This window comes from Alligator sinensis, unplaced genomic scaffold (assembly GCF_000455745.1).
Source record: "Alligator sinensis unplaced genomic scaffold, ASM45574v1 scaffold869_1, whole genome shotgun sequence".
Lineage (NCBI taxonomy): Eukaryota > Metazoa > Chordata > Crocodylia > Alligatoridae > Alligator > Alligator sinensis.
The window spans coordinates 1,903,515-1,924,866 of record NW_005842159.1 but is presented as its reverse complement, the minus strand read 5'-3'; positions in this window follow the sequence as shown (position 1 = coordinate 1,924,866).

The window sequence follows — 21,352 nt, the reverse complement described above, 5'->3', positions numbered from 1 at the left end:
CACATCTTAGTGTCATCAGCAAATTTGAACAGGGTGCTTTTTACCCCCTTGTCCAAGTCGCTGATGAAGATGTTGAACAGTGCAGGGTCTGAGGACTGAGTCCTGGGGGACCCTACTGCCCACATCCCTCCAGGCTGAAAATGACGCATCCACCACCACTCCCTGGGTGTGGCCCTCCATCCAGGTAGCAACCCATTTGACTGTGTAGGTGTTGACTAGTTTTTTAATGAGAATGGGGTGAGACACAGTATCGAAGGCCTTCCTGAATGCCACAAAGACTACATCCGCTGCTACCCCTGAATCTAAGGATTTTGTGACCTGGTCATAAACAGCCACCAGGTTGGTCTGACAGGATCTGCTTCTAATTAACCCAGGATGGTTGCCCCTAAGCATAACCTCCCCTGCTGGCCCCTCACAGACATGCACCAGGATAATTCTCTCAAAAAGCTTACCCAGAATTGATGTAAGACTAACTGGCCTATAGTTTCCTGGGTCCTCCTTCCTCCCTTTTTTGAAAATGGGAACCACATTGGCCCTTTTCCAGTCCTCTGGCACCACACCAGAGCTCCACGAGTGCTCGTGAAGCCATGCCAGGGATCCCGCAATGACCTCTGCTAATTCCCTCAGCACTCTGGGGTGGAGATCATCAGGACCAGCTGATTTAAATACGTCCAGTCCCTCCAGAAGTTCCCTGACTAGATCCTCACTGACCCTAGGCCTGGGTGCGCCTCCCCTGGGGCCTGAAGGGGTCCCAGCAGACACGCTGATCTGTTCCCTGCCCAGGAAAATGGAGGCAAAGAAATTGTTAAATAGGTTAGCCTTGTCGTCTGGTGCGACAACCAGATTTCCTAGCGTATCTTGCAGAGGCCCCATGTTACCCGGTACCTTCTTTTTGCCCCCTATGTATTTAAAAAAGGACTTCTTGTTGTCCTTGATCTGGATAGCTAGTCCCAGTTCCATCTCCGACTTGGCCTGCCTGACCACCCCCCTGCAGCTCTGTGCAACCGAGGTATAGTCCTCCCTGGTCCATGTTAGATTAAATTCCATAATTTTTAGACCAGTCTATGTGGGCCGAAAATTTCTTTGTTACATGTATAGATCAATTTCCAATCACTTAGACCAGTTTATGTGTAATGTTGCCTGACCTTATTAGTGTCTGCCTGTCCTCCTTCTGATCTTTCAAGGTGATCAATAATCAGTTCTATAAAGTTAACATGTTCTTTATTCTTGTGAGGAGACAGTTACAGATTATATAAAATTACAATGTTTTCTCGATTTTCCAGCTGGGTTCAGATGTGTTCTAGAGTGATTTGTATATACACTGCATGATTTCTGGCAGAAGTCTGCTTTAGCAGATGTTATTAGCTTTGAAACCATGCATAAACATCTCAAAAGGTCAAGGAAGGACAAACTATTTTGACAATAAGAGGCTCAGTAAATGAAGGTGTGTATAGAAATCATTCCAACATAGGCATAAGCCAGCAATCTCACATTCCCCCCCTGCAGTTTATATTAAACCTGTACCAGAAAAACATCAATTTTGAAAATCAAGGGCTGTAATTTTTATTTACATGAAAGAAAAGAGAGGGAAAAAAGCCCAAAGAAATAATGTTAATAATAGTCATTATAACAAATTCTATAAAATTTCAGCAATAAACATAACACTTTTCAAACAGTTACCTTCAAATAAAGAATCCTCAGTATATCTGTTCATGAAATAAGTATTTTTATATTCTTGATTAATATTCATCCAAAAGAAAAGGATTTCATCTCTTAGAAATTACTTCTCCTTTTTAATGCCAGGGGTTTGGATTGATTCATATGATTTAGTTAAATTGAGGCCAAAGCTCAAATACCTTCTGACCAGGAGTTGCAAAAAATAATGCACATTTCTCTCAATCTGTTCAATAAACTGATTTCCCCCTGAAAAGAGCAGAACCCTGCTGACCACCTCATTTATAAACCTACAATTCCAAACTGAGCCCTCTGAATATCATTGTATGGAAATTGTCATAGGATGGGACAGGAATATTAATGGTATCATCCTCCACTTTCCTCCTAATCTTTGACCATTCTCCCTCATTCTTGTTGAGGGAAAGTAAATGTTGTACACTATTTTCTCTTAAAAACTGATTTGTATTGGAAAATTCATCTTGGAAAGTTCATCACAGAGCTAGTCCTACTAAGTACTACTTAGAACGTTAGTTTTTAAGTCGTAGTTTATTCTTAATTTGGTGAATAAATAGTGTGAAGCTTTTGCCACACTGTCAGTGGAAGGAAACTTGTTATAGACGGAGATACTAATGTTTCAAAATCTGTTATTTTTCCACAGTTCTAAGAGGCCATGAGCCCTACCATATAGTTATAACATACAGAGGATTAGAAACCAAGGGTGCCTGCAGATGTCCGGGCACATTGGAGCAGACTCAGTTAATCAAGTCTGAAGGAGTGCGCTAATTAGAGCACTCCAAGAACCTCTGCATCTCATGTATTCAGTGTCCCCACACTTCAAAATGGCAGCAAGGGCACTTTAACTAAAGCTCATCGAACAAGCTTTACTTAAAGTGCTCCTGCTGTCATTTTGAAGCATGGGACGCTGAATACATGAGACTCTGTGGCCGCTTTAATTAGAGTGGTTCTCAAAACCACTCTAATTAAAGCACTCCCCCACCCCCACCCCCAGAGCACATGTAAAAATCCCCCAAGTTTCCTGACTTCTAGTTCAATGTCCTATTTAGTATTCCACAAAATATCAGCCTATCCTTGCTGGTACTTTGGTCAAGTCATATCATTTCTCAATGCATGGGTCTCTCCTCCTTGCTACTTCTGCACAGTTTAAATTGTATGCTCTTTGAGGCAGTGGTTGGGTCACAATATGTATGTGTTTGTACAGAATCTAACTTAATGGACCTCCAGTCCTGACTCAGGTTTCTAGGTGATTCTCCAAAACTGACAGTACTAATAAATAGCTGTGAATTTTGTTCAAAGAACTAAAGAAATAATTGGTTTTTGCACCTTGTGGTAATTAGACTTCAGATTATTACAGTAGAATCTACTTATACTGAACTCAAATATTAAAGGTAAATGAATAATGCACCAAAAGAGCATAGAAGGCTCAACTACATTTAAATCCATGCATCTTTCCAGGATTTTATGCATAATGTTAAAAGTTACAAACCATCCTTTGGAGGTAATTAGCAACACCTACAAATATTCTTATTTCTTTTGTCTCCTGCTTGAAAAAAAGGGATCTCAAGTCTACAGCAAACAATGGGCCACTGCACTAGTGAGTACAGCACAAACACTCATCTTTTTGCTCAAAAGCAATTTTCCCTAGAGTCAATAGGGTTGCACAACTGCAAAGGAATGGAGGCGTGAATCACACTGTTCTCTCAAGAGGACAGTGTGTATATGAATTCAGTCTAAAGATTCATACTTAATGAGATAATATGATGTAGAAAATACAGGAAAAAGGATCCATGAAAACTCAGGTTAAACTGGCATGTGACCGAGCATTCACATTTATTTCAATGTTGATACGTAAAGGGAGATTAATTTCCCACATTTGAATTTGATTTCATAACATTAAAAGCAAAGTGCACTAAATAATTTAGACTTTAATGTATTTCTGTGAATGGAACATGTTCTCATGAGAAATGGATTGAAGAATAGGTTTACATTGTATAAAAGGACTGTAGCAAAGGAAGATTTCCAAATTCACTGCATCCATGTCCTTTAGAATCTCAGACCTTATATAAACAATATCTTGTTTTTCATATTTTGGCTAAAGTAAGATTCTTGTAATTGAACCATAATGACATTCAATTATTATACCTCAATAATCTGAATCATTGGAAAGACATAGGGAATCTCTTATATTGACACAAACAGAAAAAAACAACAACACACTAGCTTCAAACTATTAGACATAATCAGGGAAGAATAATAAGCCAGCTCCTTGATGATTTCAAAGAAACCATAAAAGCAATATCAAACAATTACAGTCAATCCAAATTTGTTAATTAGCAGCAGAATTAACATTATGAAATCATAGCTGTATTTCAGCTGAGGATATTATTTATCAAACAATAACATGCTCGTGGGGAGCCCTTTGCATGCGAAATAAAGGAAACATGTACAAAAAAGAAAAAGGTAATAATCTGAAAGCACACAAACTCTGGCTCCCGCATGCTTAAATAGAATATTCTAGATACATTAGTTTCAGACATCAACTTCATTTAGAAGGGCTGGGAAAGCAGAAAACGAGTCAGATAAAAATAAAATCCCCTATCCTGATTAGCAAGTCAGATATACATTGAAGCAGTTAAGATGGGAGACACAGAGATAAAAGTATTGGTGCTTTTCCCTTTGAAGTATGAGATTTCTTTGGTTTGCTTTGTAGGAGATCAGAATTCATAGGTGGGGGAGATCTAAATTATTTAACATGCACAGCATTTGATTTTAATTTTTTTATTCCTAAATTGACATCCGCTTCTAATTAAATTTTACATTGTTATTGTGCACAATACTAATTCTATCAGTTACATTAAGAAGAGTTATATAAACACCAATAGTGAATTAGGTGCGTTTCAGCATATATTAATTAAACCCCCTGTATGGTACTTTTCATGTTCCAACAGTTCATCTTCAGAATGCTTAATTAATTCGTTGGCTGTCTGAAAAGAGGATGCAAGTCCCCCTATGACAGTAATTCAAGGGGCTTCACAGCTATGGTATCAGGAAAACTGCCTGTCCTGGTCAAGGATGTTACAGAAGTCAAAGCAATTAGGAGTAGGCAGATAAATGGAGGCAAAAGGCAGCTCAAATGAAAAGCCCATGTTCAGATGCCCTGAGGCTTCCTTCAGGGCATCAGTTGAGAAAGGATAGTTGGAATGTCATTCCCCTTGTTATAATGAAGTGATTATTTTAATAAGTATTGAAAAGGCAGGGTTTTTCACACTATCCACTGGTTACCGTATGGAAACCTGGATTTTACCACCAAAAGACCCCAGACTTTTCCTATCAATCTGGGAAATATCAAAGGAGCATTGTGGGAACCAACCACTCCAGAGCTGGTATCACAGCATTCAGTTTCATATAATAGGAGCCTAAATACCAACTCTAAAATTAGAAAGTGAAGAACTCATTTCTGATGCAGAGAAGTAGCTTGGAACCTGTGTTAGGAGAAGGGATTACTTATTTTAATTGACGCCTATGGTTGATGGTTTTGGTGACCAGATGCTATAGGAGTTCTGCAAGTAATACTTTGTATGTCAAACAAATTGTCTGTTTGAATCTTTAGAAGACTAAAACCTTGGATACCTTTGAAAGTGTTGATCATACTTTACTATGGATTGTGGGAAAGATTTATGTAATCTAGTCATGCATCTATGGGTGAAAGGTACAAACAAGCATTCAAATGACATGACCCAGGTTAGGCAGCTTGCCTTGAGATGCCTAAACCTTAGTTGGGTTTTGCCATGTGCAGGTGTTCACACAGGCAGCTGGAAGTAAGTCAGTCATGGGAAAAGGGTCTGACTGGATCAGGGAGAACTTGTGGGTCTGGGGAGGCTCTAGCAGAGGCTGGCAGATCCGACTGAGGTTGGTGGGTCTGCTAAGAGGAGCTCCCCAGTTTTGACATGTGCTGCTTGCAGGGGATGGGGGAGTAAAAATAGCCCAAGCAGGGTCAGGGGAGGTAGTTTTAACTGCACAGGGCTGTGGAGAGTGGCTGGACTTCCTTAGCCCTGGGGCTGTGCTGCAAATACATGCAGGTGTTTGTTAGTCTGGGTTAGCCCATGCTGATCAATGCATTCGGTGGGAACAAATTGTTGTTTGGAAATTCTGTTTTTAAGGAGAATTAAGCCCTGTAAACCACTTGCATGCTCAGCTATTTAGATGGCCCTAACCTCAGTTAGGGCAATGCAATGGTAATACTTGTATGTATCTTAAAATTACAAAGTGATACAGCACAATAGAACAAGCATAGAAAACAAACGCCTGGCAGGAAGTATTCTCCACAATTAACTGGCTCTTGAGTTCCCTGCCATATAGAAAAGAGACAGATAATGCATATGCATTTCTCTTTGTTTACATACTTTGGAACTCAAAATCTCTTGAAATTATAAGGCCATGCAGATTGCTGTTATATACACCAAGTGTAAAGTTGTTTTCTTCTAAGAATAAGCAACATGAAATACATTCACACTGGCAATATGCACTCTTACCTTCTGACCTCCTACTACTTTGTTCACTGAAGATTTAGATATTTTTTCTTTAGGTGTGTCTACTGTGTTTAAAGCCTTGAAATGTAGCAGAACCTTGCTGCTGCCTGGTATTGTGAATTATGGAACTTTCTGTAATGTAAACCACAAGGAAACTTGGGAGCTTCTTGAAATTAATGGAATCATTAATGGGATCATAAAAAACATTGTCATTTGGGGTAAAAAGTTAATGTTAAATATATTGGCTGTTTGATTTCTGTGACTCCATTTGTGAGGCTGGGTCGAATACAGGTGCTCTACTTTCTTACTGTTCCTAAAAAAGAAGAGAACAACATTTTAGGCTTTGCTGACCCAATTAAAAAACTGCAGGCATATCACCACATGCCTGAATACTCAGGTGTCTGTTGCATATATACAAAATAGTACAAAACTAAATATGCAGGTATTTCCTATCTTTGAACCAAAACTGCTCTTGGATGTACCCAGAGTACACCAGCTCATGAACCCATTGAATTCAGGTGCACTGAACATTCATAAGTGCTGACTAATTTTGCAAAGATATTCAGTGATTCAGTTTGAATCAAGCAGCAGTCAGTGAAAGATTCCCACACAGATTATGGAAGTTTTGGGTATCTGAAAGTTCCCAGATACATTTAAAAAACACCCTTTATCTGAGACTCAGTTTGTTAAATAAACAGTGTCTGCTAAACACTGTACACTGATACCGGTGACTTGAATGTCCTATAAAACAAAGTATCTTCTTAAATGTTGGCATTATAACACATTTTAGCAGTTCTTTACAAAATGATACATCAATCAATACATGAAAGTAAAAAAGAAGCATGAAAGCATTTAAATAGCATTGAGCCTCCTTTTCAAATTGGACACTTACTCTACAGAAAAATGTGATGTAAACTGAAGTTAGCAAATCAGAGTGGCGTGAACACAAATTCCTCCAGTACGTACAAGAAACAATAAGTATTGCGATCCATCAGTCCAGTTTAGTTCTGCTAGCTAGTTTGTGACATCTGCAAGAGAAATATTGCTTCCCTTCTCAAAGCAAGGAGTTCATCTAAAATTCGCAATAATATATTAGAAAAAGATACTATCATTTATAGCAATGTACATATTCAGAATTATAAACTTATTGCATTTTAAAAACAGCCTTAATCTAACTTGCACACTTAATTAAATCAGTATTATAATTTAGACTACACTATAATCCATCAACACTTCGTTTTCATAATTTTGGAAATATACAAATCCATTATTCTATTTAAAAATCCAAACAGAATTTCCTTTTAAATTACATGAGGATTAAAATGAATATCTTATCTGAAGGCAAGAACAACTTTACAATATTATACAAATGAAATAGAAAATATCTTCAGTTCTGATTCTAATAAGAAATAAACTATTATATACCCGTTACTGTAAATGTTTTTACAGTAACGGGTATATAATAGTTTATTTCTTATTAGAAAATGTCTTCAGTTCTGATTCTATTTCATTTGTATAATATTGTAAAGTGATTAAATGCATTATGCTATGGTATGCAAATATCTGTGCCCTGAATGGCTGTTGGACATTATTAGCCAATTCCTGTATTTTGAATATGAAAACTTCTCTACTTTGGCTGTTATAACCCTCTGCTCTGTTTGACTTCTTTACTTACAGTTTCAAGCTGTTTGCTGGTGACAAAAAGAAACCACTTCAGCTACTTACTCCCTGCAGCACAGACAAAAGTGTTTCAAACATTTACATGAAAGAGGGAGAAAAGGCATCAGAAGCAGGTGTTTCAAACTGCTGAAAAGAAAGGTAGGAACGTTTTAAAGTCCTTAAATGCATTTCTCTACCTCATGCCAGCAACTGCTTCCACAGACATCAACAGGGGTTTTGCACTTGATTCACATGTAGCAAGAAGTCTCACAGAGCGATGGAGAGAAATGAGCACTGGAGAGAGAGAGAGAGAGAGAGAGAGAGATCATGTGCACACAATTTTAGAACATTTCCAATCTTTCCATGCTGCCTTTTGCACAAGGAAGTTACATGCATGGACTCCAGATTTTGAAAATACTTGGTTTCCTTCCTGTCAAAGATGGAGAGAGAGAGATAGAAGCCAGATTTATTGACCGTCTAGCAGACTTTTCATTCATTCATCTTGCTATATTGACAATATTATTGCTTGTGTTAATACAAAGGCCTGCTTTTCAGTGGTGGTGGACATCTATTTTTCAAGCTCATTTAATTGTCTGTGTGTCAGAACTCAAACCAGGAGCGTAGGGGAATATTAAATTATTTTTCCTTATTCTCCATTCCACAAATTCAGAATCTATCTCCAAAGTGCATGGACTAGACATATTGGCTTTCACTCACCAAGCACTCATCACAGACAGTAATGCATATACACACAAGCAAACAAACATTTTTTTATTTTGTATGATACTATGTGCTTCTATATGAGTTGAGTCTATCTGGTGTTCCTTCATTTCATTATCTAGCTGAGCTGTAAATGCTTTGCTACATTTTCTGGGCTACAATATGATGAAAATGTTTTAAAGCAGGAAAGGCTTTTCTAAATGCACCTTTCTAGGTCACCCTGCCATCTTTTCCCCTAAGCTTGAGACCATTGCTCCTTGTTCTCTTATCTAGCCCACTGAGAACAGTGTAGCTCCATCCTCTTTGGGACCTCTCTATAGGTAGTTGAGGGCCGCTATTAAATCGACTTTATCTTCTCTTCTCCAGACTAAATAAGCCCAGTTCCCTCTCCTCATAAGTCACGTGTCCCAGCCCTCTGACCTTTTTTGTTGCTTTCCACTGGACTGTCTCCAATTTGCCCACAATTTGTCATTTTACCTTTGGTTAACAAGAATTCATAAGCTACCCCAAGGTAAAAACATAGTTTAAACTAGGCACTTTATTTTTCTGCAAGGTAAACCTGTAGCAAGTTTACCTTATAGTGAAATTAAGGTATATGGTCTTTCACAGTATTTTTACATTGGCATGGGTTGTGCTCATTACCCCACTGTAAAAAAAAACGCATTAATTTTTTTAAGGCTGAAGGTCCTCCCTTCCTGTTCCTCCCTTTCAAACACTACATTTCTAAACCCGCAAAGCTAAACAATATAGGCATGAGAAACTTTTGGTCAGAATAACCTTAAATATGCATTCATATCCTCATTAATTTATAAACACTCATATGCAAAGAAAAATAAATTATCGCTCCATAAACATTTATGCTAAAGAAATTTATGCCCCCCACCCCCCCAAAAACCCCCCCAACAAAAACCAAAAATAACAACCCGGAATAAAAATAGCAATTTCACACAGTTATGGGTGACTTGCATTGCAATTCAGTTTAAGTAAATACATTTACAAACATATTTTTCATTATTTGAAGAGTTCTAAGCATGTTGATTATGATAGTTACCTACCTCAAAAAGCTAGAGGTTTATTGAGGCTTAATAAACTCAAATTTGTAAGAAGATTTGGGCAGCTTACATGAAAGTATGCAAACTACATTAAATGAAAACATTTTTATGAGAAAGAATAAATGAACTCAGTAGTTACCCAATAAATGCACACTTCGGGCCTCAAATAGAAGTGGAAATAAGAGCTCAAACAATAGTAACTCTAAACCTGATGAAGAGAACACACAGGAGTTTAGTGCAGTGGGGAAGAAGGAAAATGTGACTGAGGTCAGCTCTACTTGACCTGTTTTGTGGAGTGGAAAGCAGGTAAAATAGAAAGCTGTAAAAAAGCAAGATCAAAATAAGAATAATACAGATTAATACACTTGCCAAAAGGTCAAAGCCTACAGTAAAAGTAAATCCAGATTAAAAGAAAATATTTAAGGGAGATCAGTGAGGCCACTATGTGCAAGAAGAAAATGTTCTTAAATATATAGAGCAAACAGGTCCTGATACCTGTAATCCTTTTAAAGCCAGATTTATAGAAAGGATAAACTAGAAATAATTTTGAATAATGGAACTTACACTTACCTTTTCTTCATATAGTCAAGAACATTTCTGTAAAGATTACCTTATAATATTGACAATAGATACATGCAGCTTGCTACTAAATTCCGTAAGATGCCCAAAGCAATTTACCCAGTAACACAGGGTGAAGTTACATGTTACATTTAGACCACTCTAAATCTGTTGAATGTTAAGCAGTGTTAAAGTTAGAACGTGCTGTGAGCAGAAGCATGTTAAAGGTCAATACCATGTCTTGCCTACACAGCTGTGACTTGCCACTAGATAACTGGCAAGCAGGGGCATGGCTAGGACTCAGGACAGCTGGGCTCTGTACCTGCTCTGGGTGGGAAGGGGCTGGGAGCAGTGCATCCTGGAATGCTGGAGGATTGTTTTATCTCCATGTAGCTGACTGAAATCATGAACATGAGGTAGGTAGCATGGCCCAGAAGTAATCTCATGAAAATTTAAATTAGCACATGCATAAATATTTACAGGATCAAGATCTTAATGCATTGTTGGAATATAGATAAGACTTAATGAAAGGAATAACGAAGTGCCTGGAATATTCAAGAATGGAAGCAAATGCATATTTTGGAATGATCCAGTTAAGGGGCATGGGACCTAGACTGAGTGGCCCTCTACCTGTTCTCACCTATGCTGAGGAAACTCAGTTAAACTCAGTAAAATTGCACTGTGCACATAAGAGTAAGTTTTATCCTTTAAAAAAAAATGGGCCAAATCAAAATTGTTTGAAGAATATCCATTATACATCTTCAGCTGTTTTGACAATAGGTTTTACTGCTTAATTTTACACTTAACTGCAAAGATAGTTGATCTTGAAATGTCTCCTGTAATTTATGCCCTGAAGAGAAATCTATTTTTTATGCAGGAGGAAGGGGGTTTAGTCACCAAACATGTTAAAATTGGTATATCAACTATTCACCAGCAACTGTAGCTTTATTCTACTGAAATCCAGCATAGTAACTTTTTAACAATGTACAAGAAAATGATAAAACAGTTCTTTAAAGGAAATGAAGAACAATACAATCTATTTGAGCCGCAATAAATCATTTGGCACAATTAGACAATCATAGGATATTAGATGTAAAGCTAGAGAAGATGGGCATTAGATAAAGAATTGCAATGTGGACAAGGAAGCGCTAAAGTGAAAACATCATCAAGTTTTTCTGAGTGACTAGAATTTACTTATTTGTGGAGTTACTTAAGAATTAATATTGGGACTAATCTTGTTTAACATTTTCATTTATGTTCGTGGCTCAAAACATGTTAAATAATAAATTTGACCACACAAAATTGGGAGGCACTTTTAATTCATAGAAGGACCCACATAGCATACAGGAAGATCAGGATTGTGATCAGGAATAATAGAAGTGGGATAAGGTTTAGCAGAATGCAGTTCAAAGCCAAGAGTAAATGTAGTTAGGGACTAATGACAATCATTTCTGCTGACGGTGAAATAGATAGCAGATGGAAACAAGCAAGGAGAACTGCATGCATTAATTGATCACTGGAAGACTGAGTCACCTATGTGATGTGGCTATAATAAGGAAAAATGTGATCCTAAGATGCATCAGGCAAGGTATTCCTGGTAATATTAATTATTAATTTCACTGCAAAAAGCACTGATTAAATTTAATTTGATATATTACACACAATTCTGGTCACCCATATTATACAATGATTCTAACTATAACAGGAGCAGAGAAGAATTAGGGCATGACCAAGGGAACGGTGAGTCTATATAAGAGGAATTCCAAAGAGCTCAGCTTGTTTAGCCGAAATGAAGGCTGAGAAGAAATGAAATTTCTCTCTGTAAACACATCAGGGGAACCAGCTGTAAGGGAGGGGAAACTGTTTTTTAAGCTGAGACAATATATACACAAGGACAAATGAATATTAACTGGACAGAAATCAAATTTCAGATGGAAATGATAAACAGGGACTAGAGTGAGGTTCTGGAACCTCCTAAAAATAGTAGTAGTGAAGGAAAGAAACATACTGATCATACCAAGTTATGGGTATTGCACCTTTTTAACAATTGCTCATCAACCCTTAGAATGTTTAAACTATAGTGGTAAGCCTGTGTAATAACTTTATGAAAGCTGGGGAAGGATGCCTGTGGCCCAGAGAACTTCAGACCAATGCCACTTCTTTGCCATCTTTATAGGATTTATAAGCCTTATTCTCAAGTGCCTTTCAACTCGTACCAAACAACACCTAATACCAGACCAAGCCAGATTTAGATCAGGCAAGTCCTACACTGGCCAAATACTCAACATCACCAAGCATATAGAAGATGGATTTGGAAAGGGATGATAACAGGTCCTGTGTTTGTAGACCTATCAGTGGTTTATGACACAGTTAGCCACTGAAACCTGCTTACCAAAGTGTACAATATGGCATACAACTACCAGCTAGTACAGCTAATCTCATGAACGATTTGGTGACCACCTGCAGATGCCACCAGCAGCAGCAGCCAGCAAGATTGCTGACAGCACACAGACGCCACCAGTGGTGTTAGTGGTGGGAGGGGGGGGTGGCGAGTGGCAACCGCCCACAGGCACCACTGACAGTGTTAGTGGTGCCTTTCTGTAGGGGGTGCACCGCCACACTCAGGGGGTGCACATGCATCCCCTACGCATCACCCGTGGCTAATCTGATTTTTTTTGAGAATAGATTTTTTTCTTAGAAGAGTGAAAGAAATAAAGCCATTGGAGATGACAGTGAAATGGCCTCCCACAGGGTAATGTGTTAACACCAATCCTTTTTAACATATATACCAGTGACTGATTCATACAAAGCTGTACAAGGAGCTTCATACATGCTTATGATCTATGCATCACATCACAAAAGAAGGACTTTGCCACTGTAAAGACCAGACTAATATGCACTGAGCAACCTCTCAGGTTACTAAAATAAGAACCAGCTTCACACCAACCTAACCAAGATGCAAGTCACAGATTTTCACTAGGGCTGTGCGAAACGGAAGCATATCATTTTGACCAGCATTTTGACATTTCAACAGAACGGTGTTTCATTTCAGCTTTTGTTTCAAGTCAAAATGGCTGCTCTGTTTCATTCCGTCACACCCTGTTTCGACGTTTCGCCCATAGGATATAATGGGAAAGGTCAAAACAGGCTATAACTTTGTCATTTATGGCCCAATTTGGATGAAACTTAAAAAAATGTTAGTCCCTTCTGAGGGCATGATGCATACCATGTTTCAAGGAGATAGGTGCAGGGAGTTTAAAGAAACTGCACCCCAAAATCCTGAAAGCAAAACTTGAGTCACGTGTATGTGTTAAGATACAGTGGGGTCAAAACTGCAGGCTTGCTAGCCCCTGCTGAGGCCACAAAGCCTGCCAAGTTTCAAGAAGATTGGTTAGGGGCTTGGGGGGAACTGCACCCCAAATTCTTGAAAGCAAAGCTTATGTCACAAGTATGTGTTAAGCCACAGTGGAGTCAAAACTGCAGGGGTGGTAGCCCCTGGTGAGGCCACAAAGCCTGCCAAGTTTAAGGTGATAGGTGCAGGGGTTTGGGGGGAACTGCACCTCAAGCTGCTGACAGACAAAACTTGTGACATAAATGACCCTGTGTGTGTTAAGGTGCAGCAGGCTGAAAACTACAGGGGTGATGGCCCCTGCTCAGGACGAAACCTGCAAAGTTTCAAGGAGATAAGTGCAGGGGTTTGAGGGAAACTGCACCTCAAGCTGCAGACAAGCAAAACTCGTAACATGGGTGCTTGTGCAACTGTGTCTGTCTTGGGGCACTGGAGGTGGAGGGGACAGGGAACTACTGCAGACCAGGCTGCTAAGCTACTGTGTTACCAGTTACCAATTAATCATGATTCACTCAGGGACTAGCTCAATACACAGTAGCTAGTTACTACATAACAACTTAAGGAGCATGGATTAACACCTACAAAACCAGAGACTAAGGAGAGGAAAGACTCAATACAGACAATCAACTTCCCCAAGACAGTCACAGAAGCACCCATGTCACAAGTTTTGTCTGTCAGCAGCTAGGGTTGCAGGGCCCCAGAACCCCCCTGCACCTATCTCCTCAACAACTGGCAGGCATCGTGGTCACAGCAGGGCCTAGCAGCCAGGCCTGCAGTGATTTCCCCTCCCCCGTGCCCCAAGACAGACACAGTTGCATGAGTTTTGCCTGTCAGCAGCCAGAGGTGCAGGGTCCCAGAACCCAGAAACCCTGCATTTCTCTCCTCAACAGCTGGCAGGCTTTGTGGCCACAGCAGGGGCTACTATTCCTGCAGCTTTCACCCTGTTGCACCTTTACACACACAGTGTCACCCGTGTCATGAATTTTGCTTGTCCGCAGCTTGACGTGCAGTTTTCCCCAAACCACTGCACCAATCTCCTTGAAACTTAGCATGCTTTGTGGCCTCAGCAGGGGCTAGCATGTCTGCAGTTTTGACCATGCTGTGGCTTAACACATACACATGACACAAGTTTGGTTCTCAAAATTTTGGGGTGCAGTTTCTCTGAACTTCCTGCACTTATCTTCTTGAAACGTAGTAGGCTTTATGCCCTCAGAAGGAGCTACAACGTCTACAAGTTTTATCCAAATCTGTCTAGAAATAACAAAGTTATAGGCTATTTTGACCTTCCCCATTATAGGCTATGGGCGAAACGTCGAAACAGCATCAAAACAACAGAATGTTTCGACTTGCCTCATTTCATTTCTAGGCTATTTCGACCATATCTGTTTCATTTTGGTTTTTCTGTTTCAACCTCAAAACAGGTCAAAACAGCATCAAAACAAAACTGGTGGCGAAATTTCGCACAGCCCTCATTTTCACCTATGCAATAGAGAAGCCAAGTGAAAATTAAACATCACCTGGGATGGAATCCCACTGACTAATCATCCTAAACCTGTGTACTTCAGAGTTACATTGGACCAAACATTTACCTTCAAAGCAAATATAGAAAAGATAAATGGGAAAGTCAGCACCCAAAACAATGTACTTTGAAAGATGGTCACTTCAAAGTGGGGAGTAAACCCAGCTATATTATGAACCACTGCTATTGCCTTGTGTTACTTCACTGAAGATTATGCATGTCCAGTATGAGAATGATCAGTTCATACCAGAAACTAGACCCAGTTCTGAAGAAGAATATATTTTGAAATATTCTTATTTACTTATTAAGAGTAAAATACATTGAGGTTGCCTGTAATAGCAGGTGATTAGATAAAAGTCCCCCCCAATCCTATGCCCTTAGATTCTATTGTCCTAACATTTTTTCTATGACTTTTCAATCTTTCATAGTGTGCTGTATTCAAAACTGAAACTAGGGTTGAAGGAGCTATTAGGATTATCAAGGAAATAGAGAACCTGTATAATGAGAGGAGGCTTAAAACACTGCCAACTATATCATTTTCTCGTATTAAGTGCACTTCTATTTTAATAGATATTAGCAGCTGCAGGATCCAGCATTATACTGCCAGCCAATTCTTTGTGGACCATGGCATGATGGAGTTCAAATGAAGTTCCTTATTGCAGCTGATCTTTAAAGATTCCATAGACCTCTTCCTAAATTGTGGCATGCATTGGTCATATTCATCTGATAATTTTATTTTTCATACAAAAATAGGCATTTCAGCAGAAGTTTCTCAAAAAACATGTTAGTACTTCGGATTAGAATGACCTGCAAGACTTGTGTAGCTGCTGAATGATATTTACTAAACAGATTGATTTTCTGTCATAATCCACACTTTTGCAGCACAAATGTGAGAGGTAAATAAATGAGAGAGAGCGAGAAATTAAAAAAAACTCAAGCCATTAAAAGGCATGACCCATGAAATGCATACAAGTTTAAAGACTTTTCAAGGAGGAGTTCTATAGTTTGTTCTTTAAAACAAATAAAATGAAAAAGCTGCCCTCATAGTGTTTACTAAGACAGTAAGACACTTGTGTTTGCTCACAGTTTTAAATTGCTTTCTAGATAACTTGGGTGAAAATTGTCACTTCTGTCCATTCTCGTAATGAACTGAAGAAAAAGCAGTTTAAAAACCCTCTTTCCCAGTTTTGAATAGAAGTTTGTGGGTTTTGTCTTGCTTTGTTTTTTTATCGTATTCAACAAAATTCTTGTTTTCAAATACACCATAACTGAAATTCGCTGTGACTCACTCTAGACACTTGGCTAAGACTCTCGGATCTGATCCTTAATTTACATTACTACTTGATCTGCATTTACTTTCAGCCTAGGCTGCCCATGATCACTAGACCACTGATGGAAGATCTACACCATGTTATGGGCACTACTAAGGAAAGTTGTTCCTAAGTACACTTTGTCCAGCCACTCCCACATGCACATGCCAGACATAGGGGCATAGTGGTGAAGCTGCTCAGATCCCCTCAAGAGAGTGATGCCTTCAGTAGTGGCACCACTGCATTTCCAGATTTGGCACATGCCAGTGGGAGCAGGTACACAGAGTATGGTCAAAAGTGGCCTTTTCCCTAAGTATTGGGGGCTCAGTATAGACATCACAAGTCCCACAATTGGGCAGTATTGGCCAAAGAAGAGTCAGAGCTGTGGCCAAAGCCCAAAGTAAAAATAAAAGGGGTTCATTAGTAGACCCCTGGAGGGATAGTGGATATACATAACTCACCCTCTTCAAAGGAATGAGGCAGCAGTCCTTGTGGATACAGGGAGTGGCTTTTGCACGCATTTCTCTATGCCACTTAGAATAAAGAAAAAATTAGAATGCTACCTCCAAAGTTCAAGTTATTAAACCAAGAACTCTCTCTTACAGTTTTACTGAGTTGAGTCAAGAAAAAATGAAATAGGTTTTCAAGATGAAACTGAAAATTAAGTCTTACAGGAAACCCAAAGATTGCAGGAACTGGATGATGCCGTATGGAGCCTTTTAGATCTAAGTTGCTGATTTGATTTTGATATTGGCAGTGACTAAAAGCTGTTATATTTTGGTACCAGCAAAACAGTTTCAATTAAACTTACTGATTTCTTAGTCAGTTCTCACAGACTTAGAACTAAATCTACAAAGGAACTTAGACGTTACAATATTCAATCCTGCAGCACCCAATTTTTGTGCACTGCTGTCCTGGGGAATCCTCAGCCTGCATTAGTTGTCTAAGTTGCCTGTACAATACATGGGGACAGTTAGATAACTAAAAATGGGTTCCTCAAAAATCCACTTACTGACCCCAGGCTCTGAAATGCAATCAGTTAGAAATATTAAGAAGAAAGGTATGGTCTAAGTTTTGTATTTCAAAGCTAGTTAGTCGCTAAATCCAACTTGGGATTCTCAGTCAGGAACTCTCTTGTGAAGCAGTTAAGTATAGGAGCCAAGTCAGTTTTTTTTTCTGTAAAAAATGATGAGAAACACCCTAGCTAATAGTCCAGTAATTAAGGTTGTAATATGGGAGGTTGTCAAATCTCGGTACTGAATATTTAAAGAATTAAATATTCATTGGAATAGAAAAGAGGAAAGAGATTGACTATATAGCCTACACGGTGGGTCACTCACCTGTGATGTAAAGGAAGACAGGTCCAAAGTTCCCTATTCCAATACCTATTTAATTATTTACGCAGCACAGAACAGCTTCTACCAGATGGATTGCAACACCTGAAGGCTAGAGCATGCTCCAGGTATGCATGCTCATTAAAGCTTCAACTGGGTTAGAATGGACTGCAATCCAAGCCAGCATCTGTGGAATGCTGTAGCTATCTGTTCGCTGGGCTAAATGGAAGCCCCCATACCAGCCAGCTGATTGTTTGATTCCAAGTGCTTATACAAGCTAGAAATCAAATGTGAGAAATCAAATCACTATTAGGGAATTAGATTGGGGAAAATTCTGATGTTGCCTATACACCACTCCAAAGTCAATAAGATTTCATAGGTATAAGGGGACAGAACTTGGATTCTCATTAAGCAACAGAGATTTAAGCAACGCATAAAGGAAGACAGGATTCTGCATGAGGTTACATCTCAAGATGTAATGCATCTCAGTTGGATACAAGTACTTATGGTACAAGTGCAAAATCCTTTGTCCTACTAAGAATCCATTTTAAGTAGTGCTAGAGATGAAAGTGACATTTATAGCTAAGCAGAAAGAGGAAGATAAGAGACTCCAGATTTATAAATGAAGGCAGAAAAGAACTTGATACTGGCCTAATATATTTGTTTATATTGTTAAATTGTTTGTAGTACAGAATGGAGTTCATGGCTAGTAACATGGCAATAAGAAATGTATTCAAAGTACTGACACACAGAAGAATGTGGTTTAAAAATTGTGTTTCCCTCTGGCACCTTAGTAACATGTTATATTTAGTGTTACTGTATACCCACAAGCTACCACAAAGTTCATCCTTGGTGGATCCTGTCTCCTATAAAAAAAAACCCAGCAGCTTCTCAATACTGGGTACCAGCATGATACATGTCAAAAAGCATACTACAGAACATCTCAGTAAATAATGCATGTCAGTGTACTGGGAGACACGGCTACTTGTGTAGGAGACAAGGACACTTAAAACTGGTTAAATGTTTTACACATTTCTGAATATTTACTATACACAACCTCTGTTTTTCCTTCATAATATTTATTTGAGCATATTATGAAAAGGTCCTGGTGGATTTAATAGGGATGAAATATGCAATGGAATATAGAACTCTTTCTATAGAATTTTTAAACCAACTGATGGAACTTCAGAGTAAATTTCGCATTCACAAAGACACATTAAAATTTCAAGAGAGGGATTACATAAAAATCCATTCAATTCTATTGTTCCGTAAGGTTTTCAACTGAAGAGAGCATTCAGACCACACTGTGGTAAGAAGCTGAAATGTCTCTGTAGAAGTCTGTGGCTCCCATAGAAAGAATATGTTGCAGCCAATCTGCCCAGGATTTGCTAATCCTCCTTGCTACTCACAAATCATGCCTTTCATGTTAACGAAAATCCAAAAAAGGAGAAAGTAAATAATGGGAGAGAGATCTTTCTCACTGCAACATGGCTAACCATCTAGCCTCTTTGCAGGGTTCCTCCACCCCCATACTCTGCCCTTACCACACCAGGTGTTCCAAGGTGCAGTTCTTTAGTTAGAGGCTTTACCTTGTGCACCAGTAGAGTCTTATGAGCTCTTATAGATGGTCCAAGGCCTGCGTTACTGCCCATCCCCAATACTTGGTCTTACAACTTCACAGGTCCCCAGTTCAGGTCAGTCCTTAACTTTACTCACCCCTTGTGATTTCTGGGTAAATCACTTCTCTGATCATGCTCATGATTATTACACACTGCCAGTATTCAAGTAAGCACTGAACTTCCAGTGCCGCTTTGCTTTAACCCACAGGGCACGGACAGGGAACAATAGCCAACTTAACTCAGTCCCCTGGTTCAGCTTCCTGTGTTCTGTCTTTGTGGGAGGGAAAAAACCCATCTTCACAAAGCAGATCCCTTTAGCGGGCCCTCTGTTTCTTTTTCCCTTTTTAGGTTACGGTCACAAAACGCTGCACTCACCATGTTGGTTCCTTGCAGGTCTCCTGTGTGATGCTCTCCCACCAGATCTCACTGCAGATAAGTCTCACAGCTCACAGTTCTCCTCTGGTCAGATCATTGCCACACCTCCATGCAGCAGTACAAGCTCCTGCTGGTTTCTCCTCTCTAGGAAAACAACTTGCACAACCCCAAGGGTTTTTCCTTCTGGGTCAGCTGTCAGAGTTTATTAAGGCGGCTCCCCGTCAGCCCACTCACCCACCGGGGCCCTGGTGAGAATCAATAAGGCCATTTTTTTTTGCTCATTAAATCACTTTATTGGCTTTCTTCCCCATGCAGGTAAAAGATTCTCTTTCTCGCAGCTCATCTGCCTTTTGACCAATTGTGGCAGGGCATGACCACTGCTCTGTCACAGTCTCCAGTTCATATTTATATACTAATTTGTTAGGAATTGCTGAGAAACTTCCAAAGTAAAAAGACTGACACTGATGGGAGTTGTAAAACATAATTCAAGAGCAGCACTTAATCAGTAATTCTGAAAAAAAAGCCTCATTATCAAGATAATTCAACATATGTATTAAACAATTGTATACATTGTTTTCATGTGCCTGGACTGTCCAGCTTCAATGAACCACAGACAACAACATATTACCCTGTATTATGTTCAGGACTGGAGAACTAGTCCAGTACTTCAATAGCTGTAGTTGCTATAGAAACACCTAATCACACCAACTGATTTGAGGAGAAAGAAGAGATAAACAGACTAACAGAATAGGAATCAACCAAACTCCTCTCTTTCAGGAAAGAACCTGAAACCAATTTTATGAAGTTCTAAATGTCCTGATAATCTGTTTCCTGCACTATATTTCATTCTAACAAATCTTTACATCTATAGAACCCAGTCAGGTGTGTATAAGAAAAGTCATGAATCATAAAACTAGCGTTTTAGCTTACTTAGAGCCTATCCAAGAGCACAAGTCACACTAGAAAGCAGGACCACATAAGATGCTAACCCTTCTTTTGCAGGCCCATATAGTTTCAAGAAAATTCAGGTAATTTCTGAGTGCCTTTCTAAATTGATTTGAATCGTTTCCAGGTTTGCATCTCACTAACTTACTTTTATTTTGCCCAAGGAGCAATCATCTTTTGAGCCTCTCTCTCACAAACAAGCTAATTAGAAGTAATTTGGTGGAGATGCACATATGGGAGAGAAGAAGCAGATCCTTTCATTTTGAAAAACTTTTCTTCTAAATAGAGAATTAAAAACCCAGGAAAGAACAGAAATACAGTTTCAATGAGGAAAGCCCAAGCATCTTTCCTCTAAAACATTTAATGGACTCTCTTTCTGGAAAAGGTAGCTGCCTTCTTTATATACCAGATTCGTATATATATATATAAGGTGCAGTTCAGTGCAGTTCACAGGAACAAAATCATAAGCATTACCTAGTAGGCCTGTGCAAAGCAGCAAGTATTTGTTTTGGATTTAGTCAGTTTGCTGGACAGTGATTTGATTAGGAGGGTGTGGGATGCAGACATGGCAGCAGTGGGAGCAGGGGTTCTCCCTTGCTGCTGCTTGCCCCCTTCCACCTCAAGGGAGCTGTGCCCGCATCCTCCCCCCCACCCCCGCCCTGGCTGGGCAAGTGTTAGCAGGGCAGAGCCC